Genomic DNA, 27369 nt, shown 5'->3' on the forward strand with positions numbered 1-27369 from the left:
TGGATGTCGGGTCTCTTGGCATTTACCAGCCACGTTGCACCACGGCCGCTGATTTTCGGGCATAGCATGGCTGGTAGATCGCACCCTATTTTAGCTGTTGTGTCCCGTCCCCGTCGTCCCCCCCCCCCCCCCCGGCTTTTCTCACGGAAGTGATGATTTCCCCTGAAGTACCAGCAGCCCCCCCTCGTTTGTCCGACTGCCCACTCCTTATGTGGACCTAAGCTGGAATCCTCTGTCGAATATTCGACCGTGGCGCCTTCACCCAATATCCCAAGCATGATCACCAGATCCTTTACCTTACCGAGGATGATTGCACTTACACCCCCCACCCCTGAGGCCCCCCCCCCCCCCCCCTCCCCTGAGGCCAGCTCAATCAACATGCCCAGGATTAAACCGGGAGCTCTCCTGTTCTGTATAACTTTTGTTTTCCATTTAGGGCAGCATGGTAGCACATGCGGCTAGCACTGTGGCCTCAGTGGCAGCGTCCCAGGTTCGATTCCCCCGCGGGTCACTATTAGTGCGGAGTCTGCACGTTCTCCCCGTGTCTGCGTGGGTTTCTTCCTGGTGCTCCGGTTTCCTTCCACAGTCCAAAGACGTGCAGGTTAGGTGGATTGGCAATACTAAATTGCCCTTTGTGTCCAAAAAATGGTTACGAGGGGTTATTGGGTTACGGAGATAGGGTGGGAGTGAGGGCTTAAGTTGGTCGGTGCAGACTTGATGTGCCGCCGAATGGCCTCATTCTGCACTATATGTTCTATGTTCTTAGGGGACTTCTTTGATAACGATCTTGATGGCAAAGCTGCCCCTTCAATGTTAAGAGCCTTTGGCTGCCCTTAAAATAGTTCACCTTCCACCTGGGATACCTTGCAAAGCTCCATGGTTCGGTGTTTTCACTTGTTCCAGGAACTAATGGCTTGTTTCTGAGACTGTGTTTTGAACAAATTGATTGCTTGCCTGTTAAAAACAAAAATCTCGACTGAGGTTAAATTATTAATCCCGTTCTCCTGGGGGAGCTGATCTCTCTTGTTCCTTCACAAACCACAGCAGCTTTTTAACTACATGAGATGTCAGACCGAAAGAGCTCCATCTTATTTATTACTGCGCTGAAGTGGACTAACCTTTTTTCCTGAAACGGGGGCAGGGTGGGGAGGGAAGCAGTCATGCCAGTCCTCTGAGGAGACCTATTAAACATGACTGCAGAAAGAGAACGTGTGTGTGTATCTAACACAGCATTTAAGGTTTTTAATAGTCCCTGCACTTTTGTTCATGTCCCAGGCTTTAAGTTGGTCCTTCGATTGAATGCCTCACATCTGTGAACAATGCAGCTCTTGCAAACCCATTTACTGCAAGCAACATTAATAGGTCCATCACTCTGTGTGCCAAGCAGGAGGTTGCCACAGCATTTCATTTGCACCTTACAATTTTCCGAAGTGTATTCGCTTTTCTCAGCTGCTCTCCAGAAGGAGCTGATTTAGCTTCGGGCAGATCCCGACTGGTTACTGCTGAGCATCTTACCTAATGCCTGCCATTCATAATTAACAGGGTGAGTTACACGCTAAGGCTATTAGAGGGGTTTACACATAGAGGGATGGATACACAGGAGCACTTAACAGCCTAGTAACTAATTAAGAGATTTGGATGGTTTGTACAGAGAGTAAAGGATCCCAGGACCGAGTTATGGACTGATTCCACTTTTGTGCAAGGTAAACGTTCCAGTGTTCAGGCGATGTGTGGGCTAATATCTCCTCGTGTACAACTCTTAAACTTCCTAACCATGTATTTTTAGAGTACCCAATTCATTTTTTCCAATTAAGGGGCAATGTAGCGTGGTCAATCCACCTACTTTGCACATCTTTTTGGGTTGTGGGGGCGAAACCCACGCAGACACGGGGAGAATGTGCAAACTCCACACGGACAGTCACCCAGAGCCGGGATCGAACCTGGGACCTCGACGCCGTGAGGCAGCAGTGCTAACCACTGTGCCGCTGTGCTGCCTAACTGTGGAGTTCAGGTAACTTCAGTCGATGGCTTTTATTGACTCTTACAAATGAGCCATTCAAAACCAGTGAGCAAAAATTATCATGACTTGTCTACCAAGGAGATGGTGATAATGTTCAATGTTACAGGGCCATTCCTCCTGGCCTCATTACTGGACCTCCCCATCTACAATTAACTGCTTGCATTTGACCCGACCTTTAAAGGAGACTGGCATTTTAACTGAATCTGAAGCTGCTTTTATGCGGGTTATGTTTGCACGTCTTGAACCAAGAATGTTGGCCGTATGATTTTCTGTTGCTCTGGCTGGAAGTCAAATGGAAATCCCCTTTTGTTTCTGCTTATTTTGGTGGAGAGGCAATGGAGGGATGCCAAGCAACTGCAGCATCTTGCAATGTTTCTTTGAGATGTCTGGGGGATGTGAAAGATGCTAAATAAATGCAAGTCATCGTCCTCGTCCAGACACATCACGGACTTGAATCTCCGCTAGTATAAAATAGATGATAGCGAGTTTGTAGCTCGTTTTGCATTTCCACCCATGCCCCCCCCCCCTCCATTCATTGACTAGTAGAAATAAAGATCTCCCACCCCTCCTTCAGAGCTCTTCGTAATTCTCAGCTGTTTAGTTACAACATTTCAGAGGATGTTAAGGTTTTATAAAGTGGGCCCAAGTTCCCCAATCGCAACAGGAACAGCTCGGGATAAATGAGCTCCTTTTAATCGTATGTTCACCGAGGACAACAACATTCCGGGAATGCACAGCATGTCCATAAAGATATGGAGTGGGAAGGGGCGAGCTTAGCGCTGTGTGCAGGCTTTCTTCAGAACTTTTTTATTGGAACTGGAGGGAGAGAAGGAGTGAACAGAAACATTCCACCGGCAGGGGGAACAGTGACCAGGGGGCACAGGTGACAGGGATGTGGGTGTCGCTGGCTAGGCCAGCATTTATTGCCCATCCCTAATTGCCCTTCAGTAGGTGGTGGTGAGCTGCCTTCTTGAACCTCTGCAGTCCATATGGAGTAGGTACACGCACAGTGCTGTTGGGGAGGGAGCTCCAGGATTTTTGACCCAGGTGACAGTGAAGGAACAGCGATATATTTCCAAGTCAGGCTGTTGAGTGACTTGGAGGGGAACGTCCAGAGTAGTGGTGCTCCCAGGTATCTGCTGCCCTTCTAGAAGGCAGTGGTCGTGGGTTTGGAAGGTGCTGCCTAAAATGTTGAACTAATCTGTTGAAAAGTGAACATTTTCAGAGATGGTGTTGGGGCTGATCTTACAGAGCTAGCACAGGCACAAGTGGGCTGAATGGCCTCTCTCCTTGTGCAGTATGGTTCTGTGATACTCCAATCATTGAGAGGAATGTCGATTGAAATCTCCCAAACCATTATCCTATCTTGTTTTTCCTCAGCGTCTGAGCGATCTCCCAGTGTGTTTCTGACATCATCTTCTGTTTCTATTTTGGATGTTGTTCTCGCTATCACAAACAATTATACTCTTTGGCTGTTGCGAGGTTGGCCATAAACAAAATGAACGAGGTTGAGCTGGCAATGTCTAGCCTGGGAGATGCTGTACAGCTGACAGGATGTGACAAAGTTACTGAAGCTTCTGTAGCTGCACTTCCAATGGCTGTTGCGAAAATTAACACTTGTCAGTAATTAGTTTCTGGGAACCCGGGCCGGGAGGTTTCAACATTTTTTCCCCAGGGAAGCGGCGGTGGGATTGATGGGGGACAGATGCTGCTTCCCGTCTTAAACATGACAGAGCAGATTCCAGGCTGTTGGGGGGGGACTCAGGGCTGGCCTGACACTCAACAGACTTTCAGCTCGGAAATAATTTAACTGGAAGAGCAGTAACCAACATCCAGTAACTGTGTAATCCTCATTAATCCCATCTGGATGGAAGGGAGTCTGTCTTGGGAATGATGCAGGGGGTGTGCGAGATCTTTGGCCAGACCGACCAGCAGCAGCGGTACTTTCTTTTTTCTTTTTAAATATAAATTTAAAATACCCAATTCATATTTTTTTTTCCCCCAATTTAGCATGGCCAATCCACCGACCCTGCACATCTTTTTTTGGGTTGTGGGGGCGAAACCCACGCAAACCCGGGGGGAATGAGCAAACTCCACATGGACAGTGTCCCAGAGCCGGGATCGAACCTGGGACCTCGGTGCCGCAAGGTGGCAGTGCTAGCCACTGTGCTGCCCTCGCAGCGGCACTTTCTGATGGGTTCCCTCTCTGTTTAACTGGCAGGGGGCTAGGCTGAGGCAGGGAGCCGAGTCATGTTCCCAGGAAAATCCCAGCCTCCCTTTCTTTTCCAGAGCTCGTGGAAATGAGTTAAATTCAGTCTGCGACAGCCATTGAGTCCAAAGGTTCTCATTCCTGATCACTACCCAGTGATCCAGCCATGATTTCCACAGTGGACAACGTACCTGCTGACTGAGCATCTCGGGAGGTGGTGTGTATATTTATATTGCAAATCTTAATTTGCCAAAATTGAGTTTCTCCGAGTTGTAGATGAACGTTGCAGAGGGAGTTAATGAAGTTCACCTGATGAAACTCAAATCTGCAAGCAACTATATTTTGACTCATTCATGTGAAATATTTTGATACCTGTTAGACGACAAGTTAATAAATTTGAGCAACAGGTGTCATTAGCTCCTGTATTTTGTTTTGAAGATTTTGATTTTTGATTTTTTTCACTGGTTGGGGTTTAAATTGGAACCCTGTACAGACATCTGTCTTTTGATTAAAAGAAACAGCCCAGGCAGGCCTGAGCTGCTACAAAACAGACGGCCCCCATCTCCTGGCTACCACACTTGAGACGTAAATGTTTCTCGGATGAATTCAGTTCCCATGTTCTGAAATAATAACTGCAGCAGACCCATGAGCTAATCAAGCCCATCTGGAATTTACCACCAGCAAGTTATTTCAAGGGAACCTTTTCTGAAAACAGGAGAGAAGAATCGAAAAGGACAAAACAGGCTATTGGAGCAGTTTGTCTCTGTCTGCCTGTCTCTGTCTCTGTCTGCCTGTCTCTGTCTCTGCCTGTCTCTGTCTCTCTGTCTGCCTGTCTCTGTCTCTCTGTCTGCCTGTCTCTGTCTCTGTCTGCCTGTCTCTGTCTGCCTGTCTCTGTCTGCCTGTCTCTGTCTGCCTGTCTCTGTCTGCCTGTCTCTGTCTGCCTGTCTCTGTCTGCCTGTCTCTGTCTGCCTGTCTCTGTCTGCCTGTCTCTGTCTGCCTGTCTCTGTCTGCCTGTCTCTGTCTGCCTGTCTCTGTCTGCCTGTCTCTGTCTGCCTGTCTCTGTCTCTGTCTGCCTGTCTCTGTCTCTGTCTGCCTGTCTCTGTCTCTGTCTGCCTGTCTCTGTCTCTGTCTCTGTCTGCCTGTCTCTGTCTCTGTCTGCCTGTCTCTGTCTCTGTCTGCCTGTCTCTGTCTCTGTCTGCCTGTCTCTGTCTGCCTGTCTCTGTCTGCCTGTCTCTGTCTGCCTGTCTCTGTCTCTGTCTGCCTGTCTCTGTCTCTGTCTGCCTGTCCCTGTCTCTGTCCCTGTCCCTCTCTCTGTCTGCCTGTCTCTGTCTCTGTCCCTCTCTCTGTCTGCCTGTCTCTGTCTCTGTCTGCCTGTCTCTGTCTGCCTGTCCCTGTCTCTGTCCCTGTCCCTCTCTCTGTCTGCCTGTCTCTGTCTCTGTCCCTCTCTCTGTCTGCCTGTCTCTGTCTCTGTCTGCCTGTCTCTGTCTGCCTATCTCTGTCTCTGTCTCTGTCTGCCTGTCTCTGTCTCTGTCTCTGTCTGCCTGTCTCTGTATCTGTCCCTGTCTCTGTCCCTGTCCCTGCCTGTCTCTGTCTGCCTGTCTCTGTCTCTGTCTGCCTGTCTCTGTCTGCCTGTGTCTGTCTCTGTCTCTGTCTGCCTGTCTCTGTCTCTGTCTGCCTGTCTCTGTCTCTGTCTGCCTGTCTCTGTCTCTGTCTGCCTGTCTCTGTCTGCCTGTCTCTGTCTGCCTGTCTCTGTCTGCCTGTCTCTGTCTGCCTGTCTCTGTCTGCCTGTCTCTGTCTGCCTGTCTCTGTCTGCCTGTCTCTGTCTGCCTGTCTCTGTCTCTGCCCCTGCCTGTCTCTGTCTGCCTGTCTGTCTGCCTGTCTCTGTCTGCCTGTCTCTGTCTGCCTGTCTCTGTCTGCCTGTCTCTGTCTGCCTGTGTCTGTCTCTGTCTGCCTGTGTCTGTCTCTGTCTGCCTGTCTCTGTCTCTGTCTGCCTGTCTCTCTCTCTGTCTCTCTGTCTCTGTCTGCCTGTCTCTGTCTCTGTCTCTGCCTGTCTCTGTCTCTGTCGGCCTGTCTCTGTCTCTGCCTGTCTCTGTCTCTGCCTGTCTCTGTCTCTGCCTGCCTGTCTCTGACACTCTGTCTCTTCTTTCTCATTCTTTCTCTGTACCTCTCTCTATTCTGTCTCTGTGTCTCACGTGCTCTCTCTCTCTCTCTCTCTCTCTGTTTCCCTCTCTCTCTGTGTCTATCTCTCTGTCTGTCTCTGTGATCTGAGTGTGTATGTGCGGGTGCGTGTTCCACCTACCCTGCACAATTTTGGGTTGTGGGGATGAGACCCACACAGACACGGGGAGAATGAGCAAACTCCACACGGACAGTGACCCGGAGCCGGGATCAAATCCGCGGCGTTGTGAGGCAGCGGAGCTTTTTTTTTCTTTCTTTTTAGTTTTAGAATACCCAATTCATTTTTTCCAATTAAGGGGCAATTTAGCGTGGCCAATCCATTTCCCTGCACATCTTTTGGGTTGTGGGGGCGAAACCCACGCAAACACTGGGAGAATGTGCAGACTCCGCACGGACAGTGACCCAGAGCCAGGATCAAACCTGGGACCTCAGCGCCGTGAGGCAGCATGGCTAACTCACTGCGCCATCTTCCTGCCCTTATCCAATGGAGCTTAACAATGGTAGCAAAGGATGGTTTCTGCCTGTGAGTAAAAAGGATTGCAATGTAAGATTTCTTTATGAATGGATTCTAACCTGAAGAGTGATTTAGAGTAATTTGGAAAACCAATGGCTGAATCCAAGTGTAGTGTGTTTGGTTATGACTACCCACCATTGTTTTCTGAATTTCAACACTATGACCAATGGAAGAATGAAGTTACCAATTGGACTTGCTACGTCCTTGCCCAAGAGAATGGCCCCGGCATTTTCATTACCGTACATAAACAAAATAAGGCGCAAGGTATTTTCAGAGACTTTAAACTCCACTGAAGATTTGGGTACATTGTTAACTTTCATGGAATCAACAGGGAAGGACCCTTACAAAACCTATAGAACAGATATGCGATCGATGTGATATATGTAAGAAATATAGGGACAGGTAGTAAAACAATAATTTTGCAGCATGGAAACCAGACTGTTTGGGTACACTTGTCAAGATTAGTGGGCACAAGCTTGCAGGTTCAAAAGGGGTTATTGAACATGCTGAGGAACCATATGTTACAGAATTATGAGGACCGTTGGCAGGGCGTCTGAATAGCAACCGGATGAGGCCATTTTTCCCAAAAGGGCAACTGCCAAAGGTTGATACTATGATGATATACTTGTCAGAAAGAGACGGTCAGTGGAAAGATGCAACAATCGTAAGGGCAGCACGGTGGCCTAGTGGTTAGCCCTGCTGCCTCGCGGCGCCGAGGTCCCAGGTTCGATCCCGGCTCTGGGTCACTGTCAGCGTGGAGTTTGCACATTCTCCCTGTGTCTGCGTGGGTTTCGCCCCCACAACCCAAAGATGTGCAGGGTAGGTGGATTGGCCACACGAAATTGCCCCTTAACTGGGAAAAAATGAATTGGGTACTCTAAAAAAAATTTTTTTTAAAGATGCAACAATGGTTGGCAGAGCAGGGAAAGCCACTGGAAAATATAAAAACTGGGTTAATGTTCAAAATAAAGGGAAGAAGTTATACCCATGGAGTGCGAACATGTACAAAGATAGGAAGCGCAAACATATAGTGTCAGTTCGGGCAGTAGATCTGGCAGTGAAATGTACATCAGAAGAGATCAAGAACTGTTGAAATAACATCTCATAATAGGAGGCATAGATCAAGCAGTAGCAGTCCAGACCGCGAGACAAGGCAGAATAGAGGGTGCAGCTTAACAAGGTCAAGATATATGGTAGAGACTAGCAATGCTATAAGGAGCAGAAACCCATTTGATCGAGAGGTCTTAGTAAATTCCAAAAAATTGGATCATAAATTAAGAATTCATTGCAAAACAGCAAGAATTGCCAAGGTGGAAAGAATTTGGGGTGTACACAGAGGTCCCAGGTAGGGAATAACAAGTTTTATCTCCTAGGTAGATCTGCATAAGAAAAGTATTCCTGATGGAACTTATAAGGCCGAAGCCAAGCTGGTGGCACAAGGTTTTGAAGAGATCTTTGGTGACCAAGTTGTAAGGGCAGATTCCTCTACGGCAGGGATGGTTATTTTGAAGATCTTCTTGACTTTGTTAGCCACACTTGCTTGGGAATGCAAGTCGGTAGATATCAAAGCTGCTTTCTTACAGGTATATCAGCTTCAAAGAGAAATTCTCTTTGTCCTCCGAGAGAGGGACCAAACACAGAAACAATACTCTGGAAGTTAAAAAACGTGTATATGGGTTAATGACACCTCCAGGGTTTGGTATTTCTCAGTGAGGTTGGTTTTGTTAAACATCGGCTACTTTTTAGTTGAAAGCAAACCCTGCAATGTTTTATTGGCACCATGGAGGGAAACCGTCCAGCTCTTCATGGTGCATGTAGATGTTGTTTTTTGTGGGGCGGTGGTAGCAAATTTGAAAATACTGTTATTAATAGACCTAGAACGGAGTTCAAGATTTGGAAGGCCGGCCTTTGGCGCATTCAAATACGGGCAGAATGGCTCACATGTCACTCTACATCAGCGGCCTTACTTGGAGAATATTAACCCCGTAGCAATTACTTTCAGAGGGCCTCACAAAAGGATATGGCAACTTCTAAAAAGGAAAAAGAGAAACTCTGAAGTTTAATTGGGCAACTGAATTGGTTAGCTAGACACACAAGACCGGATGGCAGTTTTGATGTTTTAGGATCATTCGTTTCAGTGCCTTGTTCGAAGGTTGAAGAAATTAGTAGAGCAAACAAAATATTGGTGAAATTAAAATTGGAGAATTGTGTTTTGAAATTCCCATCTTTAGGTGAAATTAGGCAACTGACGCTGATTGTTTGTTAATAGTGATGCATCTTTTTTTGAAAAGTATTTTAATTCAATTATTTTTAACATTTTAAATATACAACACAACAAACTAAAACAACGAAAAAAAAAAACCAACTACCCCACCGTCCAACACCGCAGTAACTCTAAACAAACACCACGCCCCCAGCTGCTGACGGTAACTAGCTCTTTAAAGTATAATATAAACAGACCGGGATCTCTTGTGGAACCCGTCACTGGCCCCCTCAAAGTGAACTTAACGGTCTCCAAATACAGGGGCCAGGATTCTCCCCTACCTAGTGGGTCGGGGGGTCCCGGCGTGTTGGGAGTGGCGTGAACCACTCCGGCGTCGGGCCACCCCAAAGGTGCGGAAGTCTCCGCACCTTTAGGGGCCAAGCCCTCACATTGAGGGGCTAAGCCTGTGCCGGAGTGGTTGGCTCTCCACCGGCTGGCGTGAACGGCCTTTGGCGCCATGCCAGCCGGGGCCGAAAGGTCTTGGCCGGCGTAAGTCCACGCATGCGCTGGAGCGTCAGCGGCTGCTGACGTCATCCTGGCGCATGCGCAGGGGAGGGGGTCTCTTCCGCCTTCGCCCCCACGGCACAGGCCTGCCCACCAATCGATGGGCCCCGATCGCGGGCCAGGCCACCGTGGGGGCATCCCCCGGGGTCAGATCGCCCCCCGCCCACGCCGCCAATCCCGCCGGTCAGGTAGGTGTTTTGATTCCCGTTGGCAGGAGAGGCTTGTCATCGGCCCATCGTGGGCCGGAGAATCGCCGGGGGGGACCCACCGACCGGCACGATTCCCGCCGAATCTCGGGTGGCGAAGAATTCGGGACACGGCAGGGGCGGGATTGATGCCGTCCCCGGGCGATTCTCCGACCCGGGGGGGGGGGGGGGGGGGGGGGGGGGTCGGAGGGGGTCAGAGAATCCCGCCCAGGAACTCCATCCCCCACCATACTGAGCTATAGGTCAATGAAGCTGACGTCTACCCAACAGGACCCGCCTGCGAGCAATCAGCGAGGCGAAGGCTAAAACATCTGCCCCTGCTCCCGTCTGCCGCTCCGGTAAGTGTCGTCCCCCCCCCAGAGGGCTGGGCTCCAAGCCTGCGTGCATAATCGCCAACATGATGCTGAAAAGCGACCTCCAGAAATTCTCCAACTTCGGGCAGGACCAGAACGTATGTACATGATTAGCTGGACCCCTCCCACACCGTTCACAAATGTTCTCCACCCACTCAAACAATCGGCTCATCCTTTAAAGACTCGGATAACACCATAGAGAGCCAAAAAGTCCCAGTTCTGATAACGAGGATTGGTGGTCTCGTAGTATGGTAGCATAGGCAGGACCATATAATTACAAAGAGACATTGATAGGTCAAATTTGTTTTGAAAATGTATTTGTTCTGGGGCTTTGGGTGCTGCTGGCTAACAAGCATTTATTGCCCATTCCAAATTGTCAATGAAATGTTGGTGGTAAGCTGCCTTCTAGAGCCTCTGTAGCCCCTGTGGCATAGGTACATCCACAGTGCTGTTTCAACATGGCCCCTTTAAGGGGCGAGCCCTCACACTCCATGTGACCGGCTTGCGGCCTAGTGTGCAGAAGCGCATGGTCGCCAACCAATGAGGAGAAAACATGGGCAACAAGGAGCGGTGTTCTGGTCAGAGTGAAACCAGGAGCCAGAGTGTGAACACCTGTATGGAGACTCTGTGCCGATACACAAGTTACCCTTGGTAGTTGCCAATAAACATTTTGTTCTTCCTTTCTGATATCTGGTATTGCCTCGAGCCACCACAAGTGCCTTCAGCTGATAACATGTGGAGTGAATCGAATTGGCTGAATAATGGCATCTGTGATGCTGGGGACCTCCGTAGGAGGTTAGGATGGATCATTCACTCGGCTCCTCAGGCTGAAGATGTTTGCTAATGTCTTTTGCACTTGTATGCTGGCGCTCCCTGCACTGAGGATGAAGATATTTTGTGGAACCCCCTCCTCCCACTTGTTCTTTTATTGTTCACCCCATTCACAACTGGATGTGGCAGTACTGCAGAGCATAAGCTGATCCGTTGGTTGCGGGATCACTTAACTCTGTTACTTGCTGCTTCCGTGGTTTGGCACACGAGACGGGATTCTCCGGTATCCAGGGGGCGGGCCGTACCGGCGCCAAAGAGTGGCATGAACCACTCCGGCGTCGGGCCGCCCGGAAAGTGCGGAATCCTCACCTTTGGGGGCTAGGCTGGCGCTGAAGTCATTGGGGACGCCGGCGCGAGTTGGTGCATGCGCAGGAGCGCCAGCGTGTTCCCAGAACCGCTGCCGTGATTCCTGCGCATGTGCAGGGGTGCACTGGCCAGGAGCTTTACACAGGCCGGCGCGGAGGGAAAGAGTGCCCCCACGGTACAGGCCCGTCAGCGGATCGGTAGGCCTCGATCCTGGGCCGGATCTCCCCCCCCCCCCCCCCCCCCCCCCCCCCCCGAGGACTCCGCAGGCCACCCTCGGAGCCAGGTCCCACCAGCACAGACATTGTTTAATTCACGCCGGCGGGACTGGCCGAAAATGGGTGGCCGCTCGGCCCATCGGGGACCAGAGAATCGCCGGGGGGGGGGGGGGGGGGGGGGGTAGCCACTGCCAATGAACCCCGCCCCCGGCAAAAAACCAGCGCCGGAGAATTCAGCAGCCGGCGGCGGGCCGGGATTCACGCCGCCCCCCCCCCCGGTGATTCTCCGACCCGGCAGTGGGGGGATGAGGTTACAGATTCTGGTTCTATACAATTCACTGCTGCTAATGCCCCCAGCAACTCACAGATGTTAAGTTTTGAATCCCTAGATCAATGAGTGTGCTAAACTGACAAATGGATTTTAATATATTTAAGTATTAGGTCTTTAATTTTGTTCCAATAAAGGATGGATTCAAGTCGTGTATAAGTTTTGAAAAGTGAAGGTTTGAAGCGGTTTAGCGGTCCGTGTAGTAGTCAGGTACAAAAAGATCATTATTTTTCCATGGGTGTGGGTGTCTAAGACAAGGAAACAGAACATTCAATAAAAAAGACTGTTGAGGAGAGACATTTTTAAAAATCCTCTTCATGCAAAGGATGGTAGAAGTCAAACTTTCTCCCGCAAAGGAGCAATAAAAAATAGCTCAAGTAATTTTAATAGAGATCCATAGATTTATGCTAGGCAAGGGCCTAAAGAGATATGGAAGGACGGATTTGAGTTAAGACACCGATGAATCGCGATCTTATTGAACGGTGGGGCAGGCTCAAGGCGCTGAATGGCCCACTTCTCTTCCCATGCTCTGGTAGTTTGTCTCCATTTGAGTCATTTCCCAATGGCTCCACTCTTCTAACTCAAGGTTGCCGCGCGTTTCTCAATTTTTCAATTCCGTCTGAGACAAATATTTAATTAGTGCCCTTGTCCTCTGGAATTCTTTAATGGCTGCCTTTAATAACCTCCCAATAATCCAATCCATTGTTCCCTCAGTCGACCCGTTGAATGAAAAACATGTTTCTCTACCTTACTGCTCCAGGTTTACCTCTTCTCCCACACCGAGCACTCCAAAATGTTTGTTAGGTGGATGCATTTTTTGTCTATGTAGTGGATATTGCGCTCAGTGCAATAGAAGAGCATGATAAAGTGAGGGGTGTGGGGTCTGCCTGTTACAGTGAGGGATATGGGGTCTGCCTGTTACAGTGAGGGATATGGGGTCTGCCTGTTACAGTGAGGGATATGGGGTCTGCCTGTTACAGTGAGGGATATGGGGTCTGTCTGTTACAGTGAGGGATATGGGGTCTGTCTGTTACTGTGAGGGGTTTGGGGTCTGTCAGCGTTACAGTGAGGGTTACAGTGAGGGGTATGGGGTCTGTCAATGTTACAGTGAGGGGTGTGGGGTCTGTCAGAGTTACAGTGACAGGGGTGTGAGGTATATCAGTGTTACAGTGAGAGGGGCGTGAGGTATATCAGTGCAGTGATAGGGGTGTGGGGTATATCAGTGTTACAGTGAGGGGTGTGGGGTGTCATAATATACATCCAGGTATATGATGGAGTGCAGACAGGCAGTGATTGACACACAGGATGACCAGTGAGCACACAGAACACAGCAGCCAATCACCAGACAGGACACAACCACTATAAAGCCAGAGGGCACCAGTTTTCCCGCTCTCTCGGGATCCAGCCTCTGAGACAGTCAGAGCTCGTGAGCAGCAGCCAGTGCCAACACCATGAAGTAGTCAGTTAGTCTGGTCAGGTTAGCCTCAGGTCTCCAGTCAAGTCAGCATAGTGGCAACCCACAGTTAAGCATGTATTATAGTTAGTTGTTCAATAAAATCATGTTGCATCTCTTCAAGTGTTCGAAGCCTGTCTCTCTCTCCACTGCATCAAACTCAGTGCACATAGACCCAGCTTACCCAACACATCATGGTACCAGTGAGTAATGCTAATGTTTGACGGACCTACCTTGAGATAATCTGCCTTTGACCAGCGATCAGCCATCCGGTAACATGGACAGCGTCCGCCCTCCCCCGCAGCTCCGCATCGCCGGCAACCTCGGTGCAAACCGGAAGATTTTCAAACAGAGGTTCCAGCTCTATCTTGAAGCCACCGACCTCGGGCCGCATCGGATGCCAGGAAGATCGCACTCTTCCTTTCTACAGCCGGGGACCACGCTATCCACATCTACAACTCCCTCACCTTTGCTGAAGGCGAAGACAAGACGAAGTTTAAAACAGTCCTGCTGAAGTTCGATAGCCACTGCGACATTGAGGTCAATGAGAGCTTTGAATGGTACGTTTTCCAGCAGAGTCTTCAGGGTAAGGATGAACCTTTTCAGTCCTTTTTAACCCATCTCCCCATCCTCGCGCAGTCATGTAACTATGACTCGACAACTGATTCCATGATCCGGGATCAGATCGTTTTCGGGGTCCACTCCCATTCCCTTTGCCAGCAGCTCCTAAAAGTTAAGCAGCTCACCCTCGCCATCGAAACCTGCATCCTCCACGAGCACGCTAACAACCGGTACTCCCATATCAGGGCGGCAGAAACGGCACGGCAAAACCCCATGAGGCAGAACGGGTGCAGGCCATCAAACAAATGCAGGGCCTGAGTCTGGATGAGAGTGACCATTTCGCGCGCTTTTCCCGGGCTCCAGCGCATGCGCGCCACGACCGAGGGGACGGCGAGACCGACGACAGGCCCGCGCAGGTGCGCACATCGTTCGACCGCACTGCGCATGAACGGTGGCACACGGAATGTCCTGACATCGGCGTCATGGCGTGTTCCGATTGTGGGTCCGCCCATTTAAAACGGCAATGTCCGGCAAAATCTCAACGCTGTCTCCAGTGTGGCAAGCTTGGCCACGACACAGCCCTTTACAGATCTGCTCCATTTCCCAGCACACAGCGATCCCAGCCACAACGCAGGAGCGTCCGATCAGTACAGCAGCCCGTGACAGAATCCGACCCCGACCGTCTACCAGGTCCCGACGCTGAGGGCCTCAAATCCCCCGGATGGGCAACATCACTAAGCATGCGCTGCCTTTCTCAACGATGGTGAACAACTCCCAATTCTGAGCATTGATCTGGACGACGAGTGGTGTGCCACCCTTACGGTTATCAAGGCCCGCATACGCTTCAAGCTGGACACCGGCGCTTCAGCAAACCTCATTTCAAAGTCTGACCTTGACACCATCCGCGTCAAGCATTCTTCCACTGGCCTGCCAGCTCCTCGACTACAATGGCAATGCCATCGCTGCCAGTGGCTCATGCCAGCTTGCGGTGTCCAATAGGTCATTAAAAGCAACGCTGCGGTTTGAAATCGTAGGAATCAACAGAGCTTCCCTGCTCGGTGCTCGGGCCTGCAAACCCCTGAACCTAGTGCAGTGGGTTCACACCATGTCGTCCGCACAGGCAACAGCCTCACCAGATAACTTCCAGGCTCAATTCGATGACATCATAGCGCAAAACCATAGCGTGTTCGAAGGAATGGGCACACTCCCATACCGATACAAAAACCTATTGAAGCCAAATGCCACCCCTGTGGTTCACGCACCGTGTTGGGTGCCGGCACCCCTCAAGGACCGCCTCAAGCAGCAGCTGCAAGACCTCCAGGGCATCATTTCAAAGGTCACGGAACCCACGGACTGGGTTACCTCCATGGTTTGCGTCAAGAAGCTGTCAGGGGAACTTCAAATCTGTATCAACCCCAAAGATTTGAACCGCAACATCATGAGGGAACACTGCCCAATACCTAAACGAGAAGAACTAACCAGCGAGATGGCTCATGCCGAATTCTTCACGAAGCTGGATGCCTCCAAGAGGTTTTGGCAAATACAGTTGGGCACGTCCAGTCGCAAGCTGTGCACATTCAATACCCCGTTCGGTCGCTGCTGTTACAACCGAATGCCCTTTGGCATCATCTCCGCCTCAAGAGGTGTTCCATCGCATAATGGAACAAATGATGCAAGGCATTGAGGGGGTGTGAGTGTACGTCGACGATGTCATAATCTGGTCCACAACTCCTCAAGAACACATTGATCGCCTCAAGCGGGTGTTCCACAGGATCCACGAGCATGGCCTCCAACTCAACAGAGCCAAATGCTCGTTCGGTCAATCAGAAATCAAATTCCTTGGCGACCACATTTTGCAGCACGGCGTGCAGCCAGATGCGGACAAGGTTTCGGTGATCAACGCCATGAAGACCCGGAGGACAAGAAGGCGGTCCTCCGCTTTCTAGGGATGGTCAACTTCTTTGGGAAATTCATCCCCAGCTTGGCCTCACACACCACAGCCCTCCGCCATCTCGTTAAAAAAACGACGGACTTCCAGTGGCTACCCACTCGTGAGCAAGAGTGGTGTGAGCTAAGGGCGAAACTCACCAAGGCCCCGGTGCTGGCGTTTTCGACCTTGACAGAATTGTGATCCCACAGAGTATGCGAGATTTGGTTCTCGGCCAAATCCACGAGGGTCACCTGGGGGTCGGAAAATGTCGCCGTCGAGCCCGAGAGGCAGTATACTTGCCAGGCATCAGCCAAGATATCGCCAACACAGTCCTCAATTGTCCGACGTGTCTCAACTTCCAGCCGGCCCAGCCTAAAGAGACTCTACAGCCGCATGAAATGGTGACCCCCCCATGGTCCAAAGTTGGTGTTGACCTGTTCCATGCCAAGGGGCGTGACTATGTCCTCCTAGTGGACTAATTTTCCAACTATCCCGAAGTGGTCAGACTGACCTCACGTCGGCGACGGTGACAAAGGCATGCAAGGAAACTTTTGCCCGACATGGGATCCCACTCACGGTGATGAGTGACAACGGCCCCTGTTTCAGCCAGGAGTGGTCAGATTTTGCCCGGCTGTACAACTTTCAGCACGTCACATCAATTCCCCACTACGCCCAGTCGAATGGGAAGGCCGAAAAAGGGGTCCACATTGTTAAAAGACTATTGGGCAAAGCTGCTGACTTGGTTCTGATTTCCACCTGGCGCTGTTGGCTTATAGAGCAGCCCCTCTGTCCACTGGGCTGTCCCCAGCGCAGCTCCTCATGAACCGCACACTGCGAACGACGGTGCCGGCCATCCACATTCCGGACCTTGACAATTTCCCGGTCATACAGAGGATGCAGAAGTCTCGGGCCCAATGCAAGTCGGCATACAACTCCCATGCCACAGATCTCCCTGACCTGGTCCCTGCTGACCGAGTTCATGTTCAGCTGCCTGACAGTGGCTGGTCCGCCACGGCTGTGGTTGTCAAGCAAGTGCACCGAGATCGTTCCTCGTTCGCATGCCCGATGGCTCCTTTCTCCGGCGCAACAGGCGGTCACTGGCCAGACTTCCACGCCCACCACCCGACCGTGATGTCCCGCCTCGCACACTGCTTCCTCAGAACACGCCCTTCCACAAGGCCACCGATCTACCAGTTATTCTACCGACATCTACGGCCACCGCATTGGAGGCAGTCCCGCCCATTCAGGCGCAGGAGGCCCCTGACCCACCCTTGAGGCGGTCAACCAGAATTCGTCACCCGCCACAGAGACTGAATGTATCGGCTGAATGTTGCATTACCTTGTTATCTCACCGTTTTGACATCTGTACATATTGTTTTTTTTCGCATGTGTTATCTGCCCTCTATCTGCACTAGACACCTTCCCATGTATATGAATTAGCATATTCTGTATATAGTCAAGTTCTTGTACCCACATTCATTATTTATTGACCTGAACACGTTTTTTTTTAAAGGGGGGGGGAGATGTCATAATATACATCCAAGTATATGATGGAGTGCAGACAGGCAGTGATTGACACACAGGATGACCAGTGAGCACACAGAACACAGCAGCCAATCACCAGACAGGACACGACCACTATAAAGCCAGAAGGCACCGGTTTTCCCTCACTCTCGGGATCCAGCATCTGAGACAGTCAGAGCTCGTGAGCAGCAGCTAGTCCAAACACCTTGTGGTAGTCAGTTAGTCTGGTCAGGTTAGCCTCAGGTCTCCAGTCAAGTCGGCATAATGTCAACCCACAGTTAAGCATGTATTATAGTTAGTTGTTCAATAAAATCGTGTTGAATCTCCAAGTGTTGGAAGCCTGTCTCTCTCTACACTGCATCAAACGCAGTCCACGTAGACCCAGCTTACCCAACACATCATGGGGTATATGAGTGTTACAGTGAGGGGTGTGGGGTATATGAGTGTTACAGTGAGGGGTGTGGGGTATATGAGTGTTACAGTGAGAAGGGTGTGGGGTATATGAGTGTTACAGTGAGAAGGGTGTGGGGTATATGAGTGTTACAGTGAGAAGGGTGTGGGGTATATGAGTGTTACAGTGAGGGGTGTGGGGTATATGAGTGTTACAGTGAGGGGTGTGGGGTATATGAGTGTTACAGTGAGGGGTGTGGGGTATATGAGTGTTGCAGTGAGGGGTGTGGGGTATATGAGTGTTACAGTGAGGGGTGTGGGGTATATGAGTGTTACAGTGAGGGGTGTGGGGTATATGAGTGTTACAGTGAGATGGGTGTGGGGTATATGAGTGTTACAGTGAGAGGGGTGTGGGTTATATCAGTGGTACAGTGAGGGGTGAGGGTTATATCAGTGTTACAGTGAGGGGTGTGGGTTATATCAGTGTTACAGTGTGGGCTATATCAGTTGTACGGTGAGGGGAGTGCGTTATATCAGTGTTACAGTGAGGGGTCTGGGGTATATCAGTGTTACAGTGAGGGGTCTGGGGTATATCAGTGTTACAGTAAAGGATGTGGATATATCAGTGCTACAGTGTAGTTTTTATTAATACACTCCTGTTTCAGGTGAATGGGCTGCATCATGATGGTCTAATATGTTTGTGGGAATTTCCAGATGAGTACATACATTTATTTTCTCACAGATGTTTGTCCACCCCCAGTGCGATTGTTGATTTCTTCATTTAGCATGTATTTACAACCCATTATCTCTGCGAATATGATGTTGTTCATTAACATTTTTAACAAAGTTAAAACACAGTAGTGTGTACAGGTATTAATGAGAGGCAGTAGATGAAATGGATGCCTCTGTGATGTCCCTATTGCCTGACTCTCTGATTGACCTCCCAATTACCCCAATACTCCAGTGAGGTCAGTATTGCAGGTCGCTGGTGAGTGAAGTCGTATTTTTTTTTGGAGAACAATTAAATAATGTTGAAGCTTTGTGACGTGTATTTCAGAGGGTAGAAAGGTTTGGCTTTCACAACTGTTCGAATGTGAGAATTTTCCTCCTGGTGATTAAATCCCTCTCATGCCTTGCCCCTCCATCTCTCAACCTTGGCACTGCAGGTTGCCAGGTTGGCAGTGCCAAGGTGCCTGAGCCACCCCCCTCCTCACTCACTCTGTTGCTTGTGGTTTTAGCTATCGGTTCACCCTCTTCAAGTTCTCCCTGCACACACACCCACGCCCTCCCAAACTTGAGAGAGTTAAAAATTCAGCAGCCCATGTGTTTAACCTACAGCAAGTCCCATTCCCCTGTCAACCCTGAGCTCGCAGACTCATAGAACATACAGTGCAGAAGGAGGCCATTCGGCCCATTGAGTCTGCACCGATCCACTCACTTCAACCCTATCCCCTTAACCCATTAACTCCTCCTCCTAACCTTTTTCAACAGTAAGGGCAATTTAGCATGGCCAATCCACCTAACCTGCACGTCTTTGGACTGTGGGAGGAAACCGGAGCATCCAGAGGAAACCCATGCAGACGCGGGGAGAACGTGCAGACTCCGCACAGACAGTGACCCAGCAGGGAATCGAACCTGGGACCCTGGCGCTGTGAAACCACAATGCTAACTACTATGCTACCGTGCTGCCCTCCATATTGGAACAGGAGGGTTCTGTATCGTTGGGACGGCCTCCATCTGAACCAATCTAGGACTAGTTTTCTAGCGGAAAGAATAATTAGAGTGGTCACAAGGACTTTAAACTAGCAAGTGGGGGGAAGAGAAGGGTAAAACTATGGCAGGTATGGTTAATTCGAAGCAAAACAGGTCAGCACGTGGGGAGGTGGGTTCAACTACAGGGAAAATTATTTTAAAAGTTAATGGGAAGATTAAAAAAGCGCATCTCATACTGGCTTTCAGTCAGCAAACATCTTGCCGTTAAATAGTCTCATCCTTGTTTCCAAATCTCTCCATGGCCTTGTCCCTTCTGTCCAGCCTCACGATCCTCTCTGCTCCATTCTGGCCTCTTGTGCATTTTCAAGGTTAACTCTCCATTTTGATGTGCCTTCAGTATAGCGTAGGCCCCAAACTCTGGAATTCCCGACACCTCTCCGCCTCTGTAACTCACTTTCCTCTGTTAAGACATGGTGTTGAGGTAGAGGTTCAGCCTCGTCGTGTTGAATGGCGCAGCAGGCTTGAAGGGCCGAATGGCCTACTCCTGCTCCTAGTTTCCATGTCTCTATGTCACTTCTTAAATCTGGTCACTTTGGCCAAGCTTTTGGTCATCTGACCAAATGGGCGCGATTTACGGGTCGCGTCCCACTGGATTTGAGAATACGGCGAGAGGCCTTGTCCGGGATTCCCGACACTCTTAACACCCTGCGATATCGAACAAAATCTGGCGAGACATCGTGATGATACTTGCAGAGTTCAGTGTGCAGTGAGGCGCAAATTGTGCCCATTAAGTCAGATGACCAAGAGCTTGGTCAAAGTGACCAGATTTAAGAAGTGACATACAGATCTAACCAGTCCACGCAATCTACCGGTCTCCCCTAGGAGACTCCAGCTGGGCATCATTTCGCACTGGTCTTCACAAACGGGGGCCAGGCAAAACTGCAATCGGAGGCCCCCACCAGGTGCTCGGCCTCTGGGCAGGATGGCACCCTGGCACTGCTGATGCCACTTGGGCACCTTGGCACTGCCATCCATCCTGGCAATGCCACCTGGGCACCCTGCAGTGCCATCTGGCTACCAAGCTGGCAGTGCCAAGTGATGTGTTGGGCAGGCTGGGTCTATGTGGACTGCGTTTGATGCAGTGTAGCGAGAGACAGACTTCCAACACTTGATGAGAAGCAACACGATTTTATTTAACATCTAACTATTTTACATGTTCAGCTGTGGGTTGACACTATACTGAACTGACTGGAGACCTGAGGCTAGCCTGATCAGACTTACCAGCTACCACATGGTGTTTGCACTGGCTAGCTCACGAGCTCTGACTGTCTCAGAGGCTGGATCCCGAGAGAGAGGGAATATCGGTGCCCTCTGGCTTTATAGTGGTCGTGTCCTGTCTGGTGATTGGCTGCTGTGTTCTGTGTGCTCACTGGTCATCCTGTGTGTCAATCACTGCCTGTTTGCACTCCATTATATACATAGATGTATATTATGACAATGACACCAAGGTGCCCAGGTAGAATTTTCCCTGTGCCGGGGATCGGGCCCGGGGTGTGCTGCTCATACGAGGTGGGGTTTTGGGATGGGAGGGGGCTCGAGGACACCCCCCCCCCCCCCCCCCCCCCCCCCCCCCCCCCCCCCCCAACAGGTGAGTTGGGGCATCGGAGGGGCATTCCCTGCCGAGGCCCAAAGAAATAACAGAGTCCCGTTCGAAGTGCCGGGAACGACCCCGCTAAGCCCGCACCAAGGCACACCAAATATCTCCTTCCATGTCTTGGTGCTGTATTTGATTTTGTCGCCTTCTTAGACTCAGCATCCATTTTACCTGTCACTGTGAAACTCTTTGTGACACTTTCTACATTAAAGGTGTACGGTATATAAATGCAAAATTGTTCCTTCCTCCAAATGAAGGGCTGGGATGGGAACAACATCCTTTGTAGGCCTTCACCACAAGATGGTGCTGTGCACATGAGTAAACCAGCAAGGGTGTGAAGAGAAGGTAAGGATCTTATTAAACCTGGAAGTGAGAGGCAGCCCAGCCTGGATAGCGCTCTTGGCAATATTGGAATGATGTAGAAATGGTGATGACACACGGGCTACCCAGTTTGATTCCCGTGTAGACTGCCTGCAGTGAAACGCTGAGAAACAGTAAAGCCACCTGATGTGGCACCAGGAAGGAAACTGAGTCAGATGATCGCCAGCTAAGGTAACAGCCAGGAAGTTAGACTTGGGCTCGATGAGGGAACAACTGCCTTTTGGCAAAGATCAAGCGTAGGATCAAGCCCGAGATTAGGTGCAATGCCTGTCCTTGTCAGCTTTGATCTAGTATGACTCTGCGGAGACCATGAATTGGATTCAATTTTAATTTTAATTATTTTTTGCAGAAAGCAAGGAGATGAATTAAGGGCTTGTCCTGTCCACTCTGCACGATGGCTTTCTAACTCTGGGAAAGGAATAAAAAAACTGCTCAAACCCAAGTGGAGGTGCTGCTCCTGATTACTGTCCAGCAGCCGTTGTGTATGGACTTTGGGCAGGCCTGATACAATTACCCTGAGGCAATATCACTGGGATCAATGCAAAACCCAACTGTTTAAGCTTTCAAAGTCTCTTGATGTCTCTAAATTCTCCACTTGTTCTCCCTGTCACAACATCAGAAAAACTCCTGTTGGATTGAAACCAATAAATGGGGGTGTTTAAATCGCACACTGCTTTCCTCTGATTACAGAACAACATCGGTGAGTAATATAATTCTGGCAGCTAACACTAATCACAAACATTGTGTGCAGTATATTGTGACAGGTTTCTCTCTATCCTCCATTTCTCTTTCACACTCTCTCTCTCTCTTTCTCGCTCTCTCTCCCTCTTGCTCTCTCTCTCTGATTCCCTCACCCTCTTCTCCCCTTTCTCATTCTACTTTCCTGCCTCATGCCCCCTGTCTCTTTTTCGCTCTCCTCCACATTAACACCCACCCGCTTTTGTGAGCTCTCTCATCTCTAGCTCTGTCTTTTGCCTTCCTTCTCTCTCTCTCTCTCTCTCTCACACTCTCTCTCTCTCACACTCTCTCTCTCTCTCACACTCTCTCTCTCTCTCTCTCACACTCTCTCTCTCTCACACTCTCTCTCTCTCACACTCTCTCTCTCTCACACTCTCTCTCTCTCACACTCTCTCACACTCTCTCTCTCTCTCTCTCTCACTCACTCACTCACTCCTCTCTCTCTCTCTCTCTCTCTCACTCTCACTCTCACTCTCACTCTCACATTCGGACCCTTTCTCTCTCTCCCTCTCTCTCATTCGGACCCTTTCTCTCTCCCTCTGTTTAGCTCAGTTGGCTGGATGACTGGTTTGTGATGCGGAGCTACGCCAACCACGCGAGTTCGATTTCTGTACTGGCTGAGGTTATTCCTGAAAGTCCAGCCTTCATTCATGAACGCCTTCGCCTGAGGTGCGATAACCCTCCGGTTAAATCCCCACCAGTCAGCTTTCTCCAAAGGGAGAGCAGCCTGTGGTCCTCTGAAACTATAGCGACTTTCATTGTTTTCTTTTTGGCAAAGGTTCACCTGACAGAATGCTTTCAGGGAAAGGATTGGGATGTAAAGGGGAAACCCTGCTAGGATCCATGGCAAGGTCTGAAGACCAGGTCATTGTAAGTAACCACCGTGCTGAATTCAGTGCATTACACTGAGGTGATGCGGAGTTCGATTACCTTGGTTGGCAGAATAAGCTCATTGATCTCTTTCTTCCACAGTCAGGTGTCTACTCTTAGAGAGACGTCATCAGCACTGGAGACCTCCTTCTTTTACCCTTTGCTATCGGCTGCTTTACTGAGGTATCTGTGACTCTGTAAAGATGCACTTTCATAATCTTCATTTAATGAACACAAAAATGATTTATTAATAAGAATTATTCAACAACGTCATGGCAAAATGTCTGTTTGCATAGGACCCTCTCTCACCATGAGGTGATTCCATACTGTGGAGTCCCGATTGGTCACATTGGCCATGACCCTTACTCTGCTGTGTTGCCCTTAAAGGGACAATCACCACATCCCTCCCCCTTTAAGTCCTTTATACAATCTTTGATAACTAATTCACTCAGTCCTTTTTTTAAAATAAATTTAGAGTACCCAATTCATTTTTTGCAATTAAGGGGCACTTTAACGTGGCCAGACCACCTACCCGGCACATCTTTGGGTTGTGGGGGCGAAACCCATGCAAACACTGGGAGAATGAGCAATCTCCACATGGACTGTGATCGAACCTGGGACCTTGGTGCCATGAGGCAGCAGTGCTAACCACTGCGCCACCGTGCTGCCCTAATTCACTTTGTTCTAAATACTAACTAAACATTATACACAGGAATTGGACAATTATAAATCAAGTCTTTGAGAGGGTTTTCTGTTTCTTGTACAGCGACATAATTCTGTTGTCTGAGATGCTTACACAGGGTCGCCATTAACAGAAGTTTCAATAACAGACAATTCGTCACAATTTGCTTCCATGGAGACATCAGTTATGTCGATAACAAGTCGATCTGGTACTTTGGTGCTTGAAAATATACTCTAAGGCGGACAGAATTAACACCCATTGTTGAATTCTTGCTAAAGCAATCGGCAGGATAGTCTTGTCCTCTTTGAAGAGACCCAAGAGCAGTTTGCGGTCTGAAAGTGTCTCTCATGTAAATACTGGTGGAATTTATTGATGCCAAAGACCATTGATAGTTCTTTCTTCTCAATTTGTAAGTATCCTTTTTCAGCCTCCGAGGGTTCTTGACACATGCCCTATGGGTCATCCAGAGCTGTCGTCCATCTCCTGGGACAACACCGCACCGACACTATATATGCGTTGTAGGTCAAGATTAGTTCTTAAGATGGGTTGAAGTGTACTAACAGATTTGAGGACTGCAGAAATTCCTTTTACTGTTGAAAGTTTCTTCTTGGGGAGCCTTCCAAGACCTATGATGTTTCTTTAGCAGAGTATGCAAGGGGACCAATACCAGCGATAGGTTTGGTAAAAATTGTCCGTAGTAGTTTGCCATCCCTCCAAATGATTTAAGTTCAGTTGTGTTTGTTGGGGCAGGGCCTCCTTTATCACCTTGGACCTTGTCTTCTCTTTCTTGAGGTGAGCTCCAGCCTCCTGAAATCTCTTTAACACCTCTTCGAAGTGTGTGTTAGATGCTCAGCCTCTATCGATCCAGTTATAAGGACATCCTCAAGGTATAGTGCAACCTGTGTTGGCTCCTGTAGTAGACTCTCCATTGACCTTTGGAATATTGCACATGCCAAAAGGCAGGTGTGCATATTGGAACAGCCCTGTGTGTAAGATAGATCTCCTGCTAGCCTTTCCATAAAAGTTCTCAGGATTGGATATTTATCCAGCTTGGCAGGCTTATAATTGTTAGAAATGTGGTTGGTCTTGTCAGGTTTCAATTTGAGGACTATTGGTGCTGCCCATTCCGAGATCTGAACTAGCTGGGTAGTGCCAGGTTCTTCCAACCTGTGTAACCCAGGATCCACATTCTCTTGTAAATCATATTGTACCGGTCTTGCCCGAAAGAATTGGGAATTTGCACCTGGATCCACATTATTAATCTTTTATTGTCACAAGTATGAAGTTACTGTGAAAAGCCCCTAATCGCCACATTCCGGCGCCTGTTCGGGTAAGCTGGTACGGGAATTGAACCCGCGCTGCTGGCCTTGTTCTGCATTACAAACCAGCTGTCAAGCCCACTGAGCTAAACCAGCCCATTAATCTTACCTTGCAGCCCTTTGATTTTGCCTGATTCACTACAGAAGACCGTTTCGGATTTTCTTATCAGTTCGGGCAGTCTCCCCCTTCCCATGCTTGAAAAATCACGGCCCAATTCAACTTGATTTTTTTAAGACAATCATGGCTGAGAAGGCTTGGCCCTTCACCCATCACTATTATCACTGGGAGTGGGGTAGACTGCTGTCCATAGCTTACAGGTACCATTGTGGTGTATTTTATTTTTATTGCTTCTCCTGTATAAGCCTTCAACTTTGCAGAAATGCTCTTCAAGTTCAATGATAGGGCACCCTCTCTTAGGTACTGAAATGTAAGCTCGCTAAGCACAGTGGCTGATGCCCCTGTATCTACTTCCACCTTAAGCGGCTTCCCAGTTACGTGGCGTGTTACAGTAATAGGGCCTCCCTTGCCTGTTTATAGATTAAACAGAGTGTGAATACCAGAATCACATTTCATTCTCGTAACATCTTGGTTGATTAATTACTCGGGGATCTTGACTTAGTTCTTCAGTACGTTATCAGATGTCCACTTTTGTGACAATAAAAACACTCGGCCTCCTTAAACTTTTTTTTTTAATAAATTTAGCGTACCCAATTATTTTTTCAATTAAGGGGCAATTTAGCATGGCCAATCCACCTACTCTGCACATCTTTGGGTTGTGGGGGCGAAACCCACGCAGACACGGGGAGAATGTGCAAACTCCTCACGGACAGTGACCCAGGGCCGGGATTCGAACCCGGGTCCTCAGCGCCGTAGGCAGCAATGCTAACCACTGTGCCACCGTGCCGCCCCCGGCCTCCTTAAACTGACATGATTCAGGAGTGTGGTTACCTTCCCGTCGGTAACATTGCCCTTTAACCATTGCTGACTGCCTATTCTGCACCTTTTTGTTCTTTTGTGCCTGAAATTATTTCCTGCTTCACAACTGCTTCAGCAGTTTTGGCTGCAAGTTCCAGTTCGAACTGTTGAACGGTGCCATTTTGTGCACACTGCAGCTCTTGTGCATCTTTTTAATTGCTTTCCATCGCCAGCGCTGTCTCCATTGCTCATGTTAAATTTACGCCAACGGCTGCAAGCAATCTGCGTTGTTGTTCGCACCACAGACTAACCTATCCTGTAACATGTCATTTCGGGTGGCTCCAAAATCACAATACTCTGAATTGCTTCTGTTTAGCAATGTAAGTCACGATCAATTCACCTGGGGCTCTGACCCTTAAATTAAATATGAATCTCCGGAGTATGACTGATGGTTGAGATTGCAAACAAGCCTTCACTAAACCCACAAGCTGGCTAAATGATTTGGAGTAGGGCATCCTTGTGAGTGTATGACTGTGAATACGGTTGCAGGTCTGAGTCCCACAACACGTAGGAGAATTGCTTTCTTGTGTTGCCCTTAAAGGGACAATCACCACAGGCTGTCAACTGTGGAGGGAGCATCGTATCCTTAGGTGAAACTCTACAGCTCCATTGGAGAGCTGAGCTGTTTTGTAGCATACCTGCTCTCCTTGTTCACCATTCTGTAAGCTGCTGTTTTGAACTAGAAATCTGGCTCTTTTAAAATGCAGTAACTCAAAATTCTGTAGGCGATTTCCCACCGTGCTTTCTACGCTTTGAATGTGTCCACATGATGATTTGACCTGGGTCACTACAAGTATGTTCTGTGGCTATGTGTTGGGCTAGGCTTGTGTGATAGTCATTCATGTGGTGTGGGTCTTGTCATAATATACACACAAGTATACGATGGTGCACAGACAGACAGTGATTGACACACAGGATGACCAATGAACACACAAAACACAGCAGCCAATCACCAGACGGGACACGGCCACTATAAAGCCAGAGGGCACTAGTTTTCCCGCTCTCTTGGGGTCCAGCCTCTGAGACAGTCGGAGCCCGTGAGCAACTAGAACATCCATCATATGGCAATAAGATAGTCTGGTCAGGTTCGCCTCAGATCTCCAGTCAACTCAGCATAGTGTCAACCCACAGTTAAAGTATGTATGATAGTTAAGAGTTCAATAAAATAGAGTTTCATTTCTTCAAGTGTTGGAAGCCTTTTTCTCACTGCTATAGTAAACGCAGTCCTCGAAGACCCAGCTTACCCAACAC

Source organism: Scyliorhinus canicula, chromosome 16 (assembly GCF_902713615.1).
Source record: "Scyliorhinus canicula chromosome 16, sScyCan1.1, whole genome shotgun sequence".
Lineage (NCBI taxonomy): Eukaryota > Metazoa > Chordata > Chondrichthyes > Carcharhiniformes > Scyliorhinidae > Scyliorhinus > Scyliorhinus canicula.